Source organism: Lethenteron reissneri, chromosome 13, assembly GCF_015708825.2.
Source record: "Lethenteron reissneri isolate LAM-NWPU_2019-01 chromosome 13, ASM1570882v1, whole genome shotgun sequence".
In the NCBI taxonomy this organism is placed as follows: Eukaryota; Metazoa; Chordata; class Hyperoartia; order Petromyzontiformes; family Petromyzontidae; genus Lethenteron; species Lethenteron reissneri.
The window spans coordinates 11,225,097-11,232,311 of NC_083791.1; positions in this window are offsets into that span (position 1 = coordinate 11,225,097).

Consider the following 7,215-nt stretch of genomic DNA (forward strand, 5'->3'; position numbering starts at 1 on the left):
TGTGACAACCCCCCCCCCTCAAATTAAATTCTCTAAAACGTAATATTTTCAAAAGAAAGGTTTATTTAAAACATAAATGAATATATCATCATGGGACCTCCTTTGCCAGTACCAAAATATACTAACAGGGCTTTTCCCCTTTTTTCTGGCAACAAAACTGACACCTTTTGCAAGGAATCATGTTTGTTTGCATTTGACTGCAAGTATTGTGGTTAATATAAACATGATTCCTTGCTAAAGGTGTCAGTTTTGTTGCCAGAAAAAGGGGAAAACCCCTATTAGTATAAATGAATATGTAAAGGAATATTTAAAAAAAAGTTTGGGGTCAATTCATTGGGGGCCACAAGACATCCGGACCACCCTGTACATTCATGGTTGAAAGGTAAAGGCGCAAACCTGCAATTGCTCGCTTCCACGAGAAAGAAGTCAAAGGCAGGCCCTCCTCTTCCACGCTGACCACGTGCTGGAGTAGTTGGAAGTATGCCCACACTTTGCCCCACCACCAACACACAACCTGACGATAGACTGACTGTGGGTCTCGCCATTTCGACTGCTGGGTGTATGTACGTAGAACCTCTTTCGCACCGTACAGCGCCAACAACAAACTACACACAAAACGGGGTGGGCAGACGGGGTGGTGGAGTGGACATTTGAAGAAAGTTGCCACATCCTAGAAACGGGCGACATTTGCAAGTCCGAGTGTGCTGCTGGCCGTAACGTCACTATGGCGGCTGCCCCGAAACGATAGATGTTTATCGATGATGATGATTATCGATGAAGATGATGTTTACACCGTGTCTGAGTGACCGCGGATGGCAGGAATGGAGACGGTGTCGGCTGGTGGTAAGAAACGACAAAACTCGTTTGCCTGCGTGCTTTGCCTGCCGGTGTGGTAATCATGCGAGCAGGGGCTGAGCGTGTGCGATGAGAGCGGATATGTGTGTGTGTGTTGTTAATTCACGCTTGTGAACAATTTATTCACAAACTCGTCGTTACGCAATCGTCACCAACGACGGCACGACGACTGCCGTCATCACAATCATCGGCAGCAGCAGCAGCCGTAGCCACAACAACAACTCTTCAATTTTGATTTAAAGCTTTCGTGACTGCAGGGATTCATATTCTTGGTTCTTTCGGTAAAGTCACGTAGTCAAAACGTCGTGAGAATTTTTATTGTTTTATATTTTTATAATTTTATTATGTCCCTTCTACGTGACTTTACCGAAAGAACCAAGAATAACAGCTCTTCAGTTGGTGGCCTCAGACGATAATATTCCAGTTAATATGCAACATTGGACCAATGTTGCCATGTGGTTAGAACCGTTGGACCAACGATGGTCCAGTGTTCCACACATTCAGCTCTGCAGAGCTGGTGGTGTAGGAAAGGCTACGAGCATGATGCATGCAATGGCATGAGTCACATGGCATACATTAATGCAAGGCATGATGGGAGTAGTTGTGACGGACGTTCTCAACTTCTTACAGAAGGTGTTCAATTTTAATAACAGCAGTAAAAGCAGAGGATTCGTCGTCATCAATAACATCACCACCATGAATACATCATCCGTAACGTCAATATGGCTTAACCATCATTAATAACACCACTACCAACATTATCAATAGAAATTTAAATTTTCCATAATTAACAAAAGACACCATCATAAAAGCTCTGTGATATGTGTTTGGGTTGTACCGCATGTTTTCTGCCCAAACACACATGAGAGCGATACAGCGCAACTGAAAACACCTACAGAGTAGCATCATCATCATCATCGAATATCATGAATAACAACACTCCTATCATCATGATGACGATCATCATCAGTGAAACCATCGTGAATAAAACACCATCACAACCGCCACCACTGTCACTACCGCTACCATCATCACTTAAACCATCACTACCACGACCATCATCATCATCACTACCACCACCATCATGACCACTACCACCACCAGCAGGAATGCAGGTAGTGAGAATATGTTTAGTTTCTATGAAGTACCTGGGTTGGGTACAGCACTAAACAAATATTTACTTAAAGTCACTTCGAACACACTTTGTAAAGGGGGAGTTTGTGCAAAGGGAGTCTAGTTTAGTTGTTAAATTGTGCTAATATTTGAATTTGTTTTCTTAAAAAGTCACTTAAAAGGAATCTCGAAAGTAGTTCTTTGATATCTTCTTCCACGTGGTCATTGTCGAACATGGGGTGAAGGTGCAGCTCTTACAAGTTTCCAATTGACGCTTTGTCTCGTGAATTGAAACCCACGGCGCGATTGAAGTAAAATCGAGGGGGAAGAGGAGGGGAGTGAGTCAAAAACAGCAGATTCTGTGCTCGCTTTGTGATTGTAGGAGCCGACGTTGCCGGGTGGATTTCTGCTCCGTGACCAGTGCACAAATGGTCAAAGCCACTCGCTTATATTAGCGCGCAAAGAATGCGGTCTGGTCGCTTTTGTCCTGGCAAGCATTACGTGCCAAAGAGGGGGACTGGACTTTAATAATACTTACATATATATAAAAAAAAATCATAATGTTCGCACGAATGTCATTCACTTATCCAGGAAAGCCTCACTGAGTTTCAAGACTTTTTTGTTCAAGAGGACCCTGCTAACATTAAATGATAGAGCAAATTATTTCAGTGATGCTGTGTTGTTGCTGCGTTGACAGCGGTGCACAAGCAGAGTGAACAACAACGACTCCTCAGCACGTGTCAATAACAGTCATACCCCGCTTATCCGTCTCCCCTTTTCACGTCGTATCGCAAATGCGTCGTCACCTTATTAATATCACTACAGGACATCGTCGTCCGACCTGTCTCGTTATCCGTCGCCTCTCAGCCTTCGCCTCCACCTACCCTGTAAATCGCTTCGATTTAACGCCGTTTCGATATTCACCTTCAGGAACGCATCCCCGATGTAAACCTGGGTGTTACTGTGACACCGTGGCCTTAAAAGTAAACAGAGTACGTAATAGGACATGTTGGGCAATGGTTCTTCTTAATAACCATTTGATGCCCTATGATGAAGGCCCATTGCCCAATACGTCACCAATTATATTTGCTTCCTTTAAAGGCCACGGCGTTATTAACAAACGCGTTGAGTTCATAACGATTAGATCAAGGAGTGTCTCGCTTCATGTGTGAACGAAGCAGAGTAGCCGGACAAAACGACGCTTTTGTTGTTGTGCTCCGACCAGCTTCAACTCACGGCCGGCTGCTGCTGCTTGGATTCAAACCCGGGGCTCTCAGTGGTGCCGGTCTCAGAGCCACCCAACCACCGTGAATACGGGCCGACACGTTCAACACTCCAACTTACTTGCGATGACCCTGTGTTGCCGGCCTCAGAGCCAGACACGCGTACAGGGAAGCCCGCCTCTCCTCAATAATTGCACAACTTCATCATCATCACCGTCACCTTTCACCGCCACTGCTGCCGGCCCTGATTTTATTTGCATCACGTGCACTGCACCCCAAGTTGACACCGATGTGTCTCTGTGTGGCCAATACGTGTGGATTGCGTGTGTTCATAATTACCTGTTCAATGAGCGACGTGAACCAACAATGCCACCAATGTGAATGTACGCAGTGCCAAAATGCAAGATGAAGATAACCACTACATCAGGTATCCGTATCTAACAACTTGCAACCGTGCCAATCGGAGGTGTCAATCCGCTTCCGCATGAAGGTCTCCCGATGCTATGTCGATGGTTGGGACTGTTTGACCATACTTCACCACACTGGTGAGTGGAAATTGTTTGTGACGTGTTATTCAAACCTCAGAGCTGCAATTTGTCCAAATAAAAAAAAAACTTATTCCAGATTATATTTCTGCGCAATCAATGAGTGACCAGGTTGAGACCATCACATCGCTACACTTGAGAACCCAGACTTATTGACGGTCGGCTGAAGCTCGGATATTTAAAACCCAGACCCTCAGCATTGGCGCCCCTCGATTCTCTGACATGGCATTACATTTCTGAGCCATCCATCGACCCCAAAGACCCGAATGCAACAAAATAACAAAGCCTACAATGAGCCTCGTTCCCATATGCATCTCTCCACGTAAAAAAAACCCCAACCTGGGTGCTACGTCACTTTGCTGTTGGTGTTTATATCGCTGCTGCCGCAATCACATGCCTCTGCTGCGCGACCGCCCTTACCCGCACTCCCAGGAATTCGAACAAATGCCAGTGATGCGAAGAACGAGCGATTTGTGAACACGAGACGAGCAAAAGCTTTCGTGACTGCAGGGATTCATCTTCTTGGTTCTTTCGGTAAAGTCACGTAGAAGGGAAATAATAAAATAATAAAAATAAAACATAATAAAATACAATTCTCATGACGTTTCGGTCACAAATCAAGCAGCCGTCCTCAGGTGAAGAACAGGTCATTCAGACTGTCTTTCCGACAGTGTCTGAATGACGGGGGGACGTTCACACGACGAACTTTGCGCACGGCGTATATCATCAAGGCTAGCGGCTGCGCACGTTCCTCGCTGGGCTTGTCGCCCGCTGTCTTTAGATACTTTTATTTAACCTGCCCTGTTGTCCGTTTATATTTGTTCAAAGCTTTGCCGCTTCATATACATTGGGATCTGCGAAGCCGAACGAGCTGACATCTTGTACGCAGACGCGTCCCGCGTGACACTTGGAGATCGCTAAACTCGATGCGACAAAATAAACCCAAATCATTCTTCAGAAGTGACTTGCCAGAACACTCGCATGGGGCGATCTCTGTAAGCTGCGCCCACCAATGTACCCACGTCACGGGGTTATACTGAGATCGTGTGAAACGAGCACAGTAATGGGACAACTCGTGGCTCGCAATCTGCAGGCTCCAATTCGCAAGTCGAATGCACCGAGGCATGGTGATGATGACGGACGTTGTACCAACATGATGGCTGCAAGTCGAGTCCAAAGCGATCGTGGGGAAAGTGAATGTGTTTACGTGTGACTGACGCGACTATTAAAATGCCGTCCATAAATGACGTCACGCGATTTTGAACGATTTTTGACCCCCCCCCCCTTCGTCACACGGCGTCACAAAAAGTCAGACCCCCCCTCAAATATGACGTCACAAAGCTCTGCCCCCCCCCCCCCAAAAAAAAAATAAAACATGCTTCAAATCGCTTTAAACTATTGTCATTGTAGTGCGTATTTAATGTGCCGCTGCACTCTGATGTTGTCGGAGAAAACATTTATTTAAAAGTCTATTTAATTAAGTAGAACGTGTTGTCTATATTTATTTAAAGTTGCACATTTTGATGTGACGTCACATTTCACAACCTCCCCTCGTCACACATCGTCACAAATGTCTGACCCCCCCCCCCCTAGGTGCGTGACGTCATTTATGGACGGCCCCTAATCCAGGCGACACGGCGTTCCCCACACTCCATGAGCGTGGTGCAAGGCTCTCTGACTTTAAAAATCTAGACTGGAAACTCATTTCTTTAGAACTGCTTTTTGTGTTTAGTTTATTGTGTTTCCCGCACACGTACGATTATCGCGGTTGGCTACGTACGGTGCGAAAGAAGTTCAGCATACATGTCGCTGGCCCGCCTTGTGGAGACGCGGACTGGTCTCCGGCACGGGAATGTGGAATTAGAAGTTCCGCTACCGACTCAAGAGTGGACAATTGAGACAACATTCCCCACCCCCTCATGTGCTCTTTGAGCAGAGATCACGTGACTGTTTTTGTAAGATACCCCGCTGTTTGTAATTTTTTTAGTCGCAATACGCGCATAGCCGAGCACACACGAAGCACACACACACACACAGCGTGGGCTGCTTGCTGTCTGTGGTCTCACTGTGCCTCGTGTGCGAGTGAGTCATCATGGTGTAGGGAAATCGTCGAAAATGCGGCCCATCCACATTCTTGATTTGGCCAGGCAGAGTTCTAACAATATATATTTCAAGCGCAGTCAACAACGCGTACGTAGATAACGCCCTCGATTAGAATGGACTTTATTTCTCCGGGAGAAAAAAAAAACACTTAATCGAGTCTCAAGGCTCCTCCTCCATTTGGAGATATTTGGCCTCTTCCACGAATGAGCGCGTCGCCATGCGGAGAGGAACTTGGAAGAAACTCACAAATGCAAGCGGGGCAATTACTCAAACCTCCGCACAGCTAGATTCAAGAATCCCTTCCTCTACTGCCGTCCGCGAGACATTTCTCACCCCGAGCCTGCAAAAAAACCTCGATTTTCCCAGGCAGTCTCTCATCCAAGTGCTCACCAGGCTCGAGCCTGGTTTATTCTTCGAGATGCAGCAAGATCGGACAGGTCACGTCTGACAAAGAGCTATATAGCTCAGTCGGCCTTACCTGGTAAAATAAAAAAACACAATTTAGTATTAGTTTATGTAGTTTTCCAGCAGCATTTGTTTCAAAGCAGACACATCCCTGCATCGGACTTTGTATCTCGGATAGCCCTTTTCCACTGTGCAACCGAGCCGCGACAGGGCCGTGCCGAGCTGGCTTGGCGCTGCCAGGTTGTTGTTTTTTTTTCCACTGCTCAAGCCGAGCCGTGCCACCGATGTCAAATGTCCCGAGTCGAGACGCGCGTGTCGATGACGCGTTGGTGCTGCGTCTTCAACAGCGTTCGCAAACTGACGTCACACACAATTAATGGCGTCAGTCGTGAGACCACGCCCAATGTGGCCCTGCTTGGCCCGGAGGTAGATTCGGACATCTTCTCGTGTTTAGTTTCTGGCTCGATTTGACAAATTGGCAGTGGAATACCACCCGCAGAGTGACGTCGCTCTTCCGACTCGGCTCGGACAAGGGCTGCGAGGGCTACGAACAGGATTGGGCTGGTTTTTTAAAACAAATGTTGGTCTCGGTGACAACAATGAAAGTTGACAAACTAACAGGAGATTTCACATTGTTGCTCACATTCCTCAAGGCCTGCATCAACACACACATAAAAACAACTCAAGAACACAATCTGCGTTGTATTTAATGGAAAGGAAATGCGTGCGTGGGGGTGGCACTCACCTTTGTAGGAACGCATCTACTACCGCGTTAAACGAGGCATTGCTGTATCGACTTCACACAAAGTGCGACTCGTTTTTACGAGCACGTTGGGGGAAGTGGGCCTAGTCGACCCTCATCCGTGATTTGCTTTTTGTTGTTGTGTGCAGTGACTGGGCTGAGATAATGGAGTCACCACAAATGAGAACATTCTTTACTCGCAGTTGGCAGAAACGTGGCATACGGAACC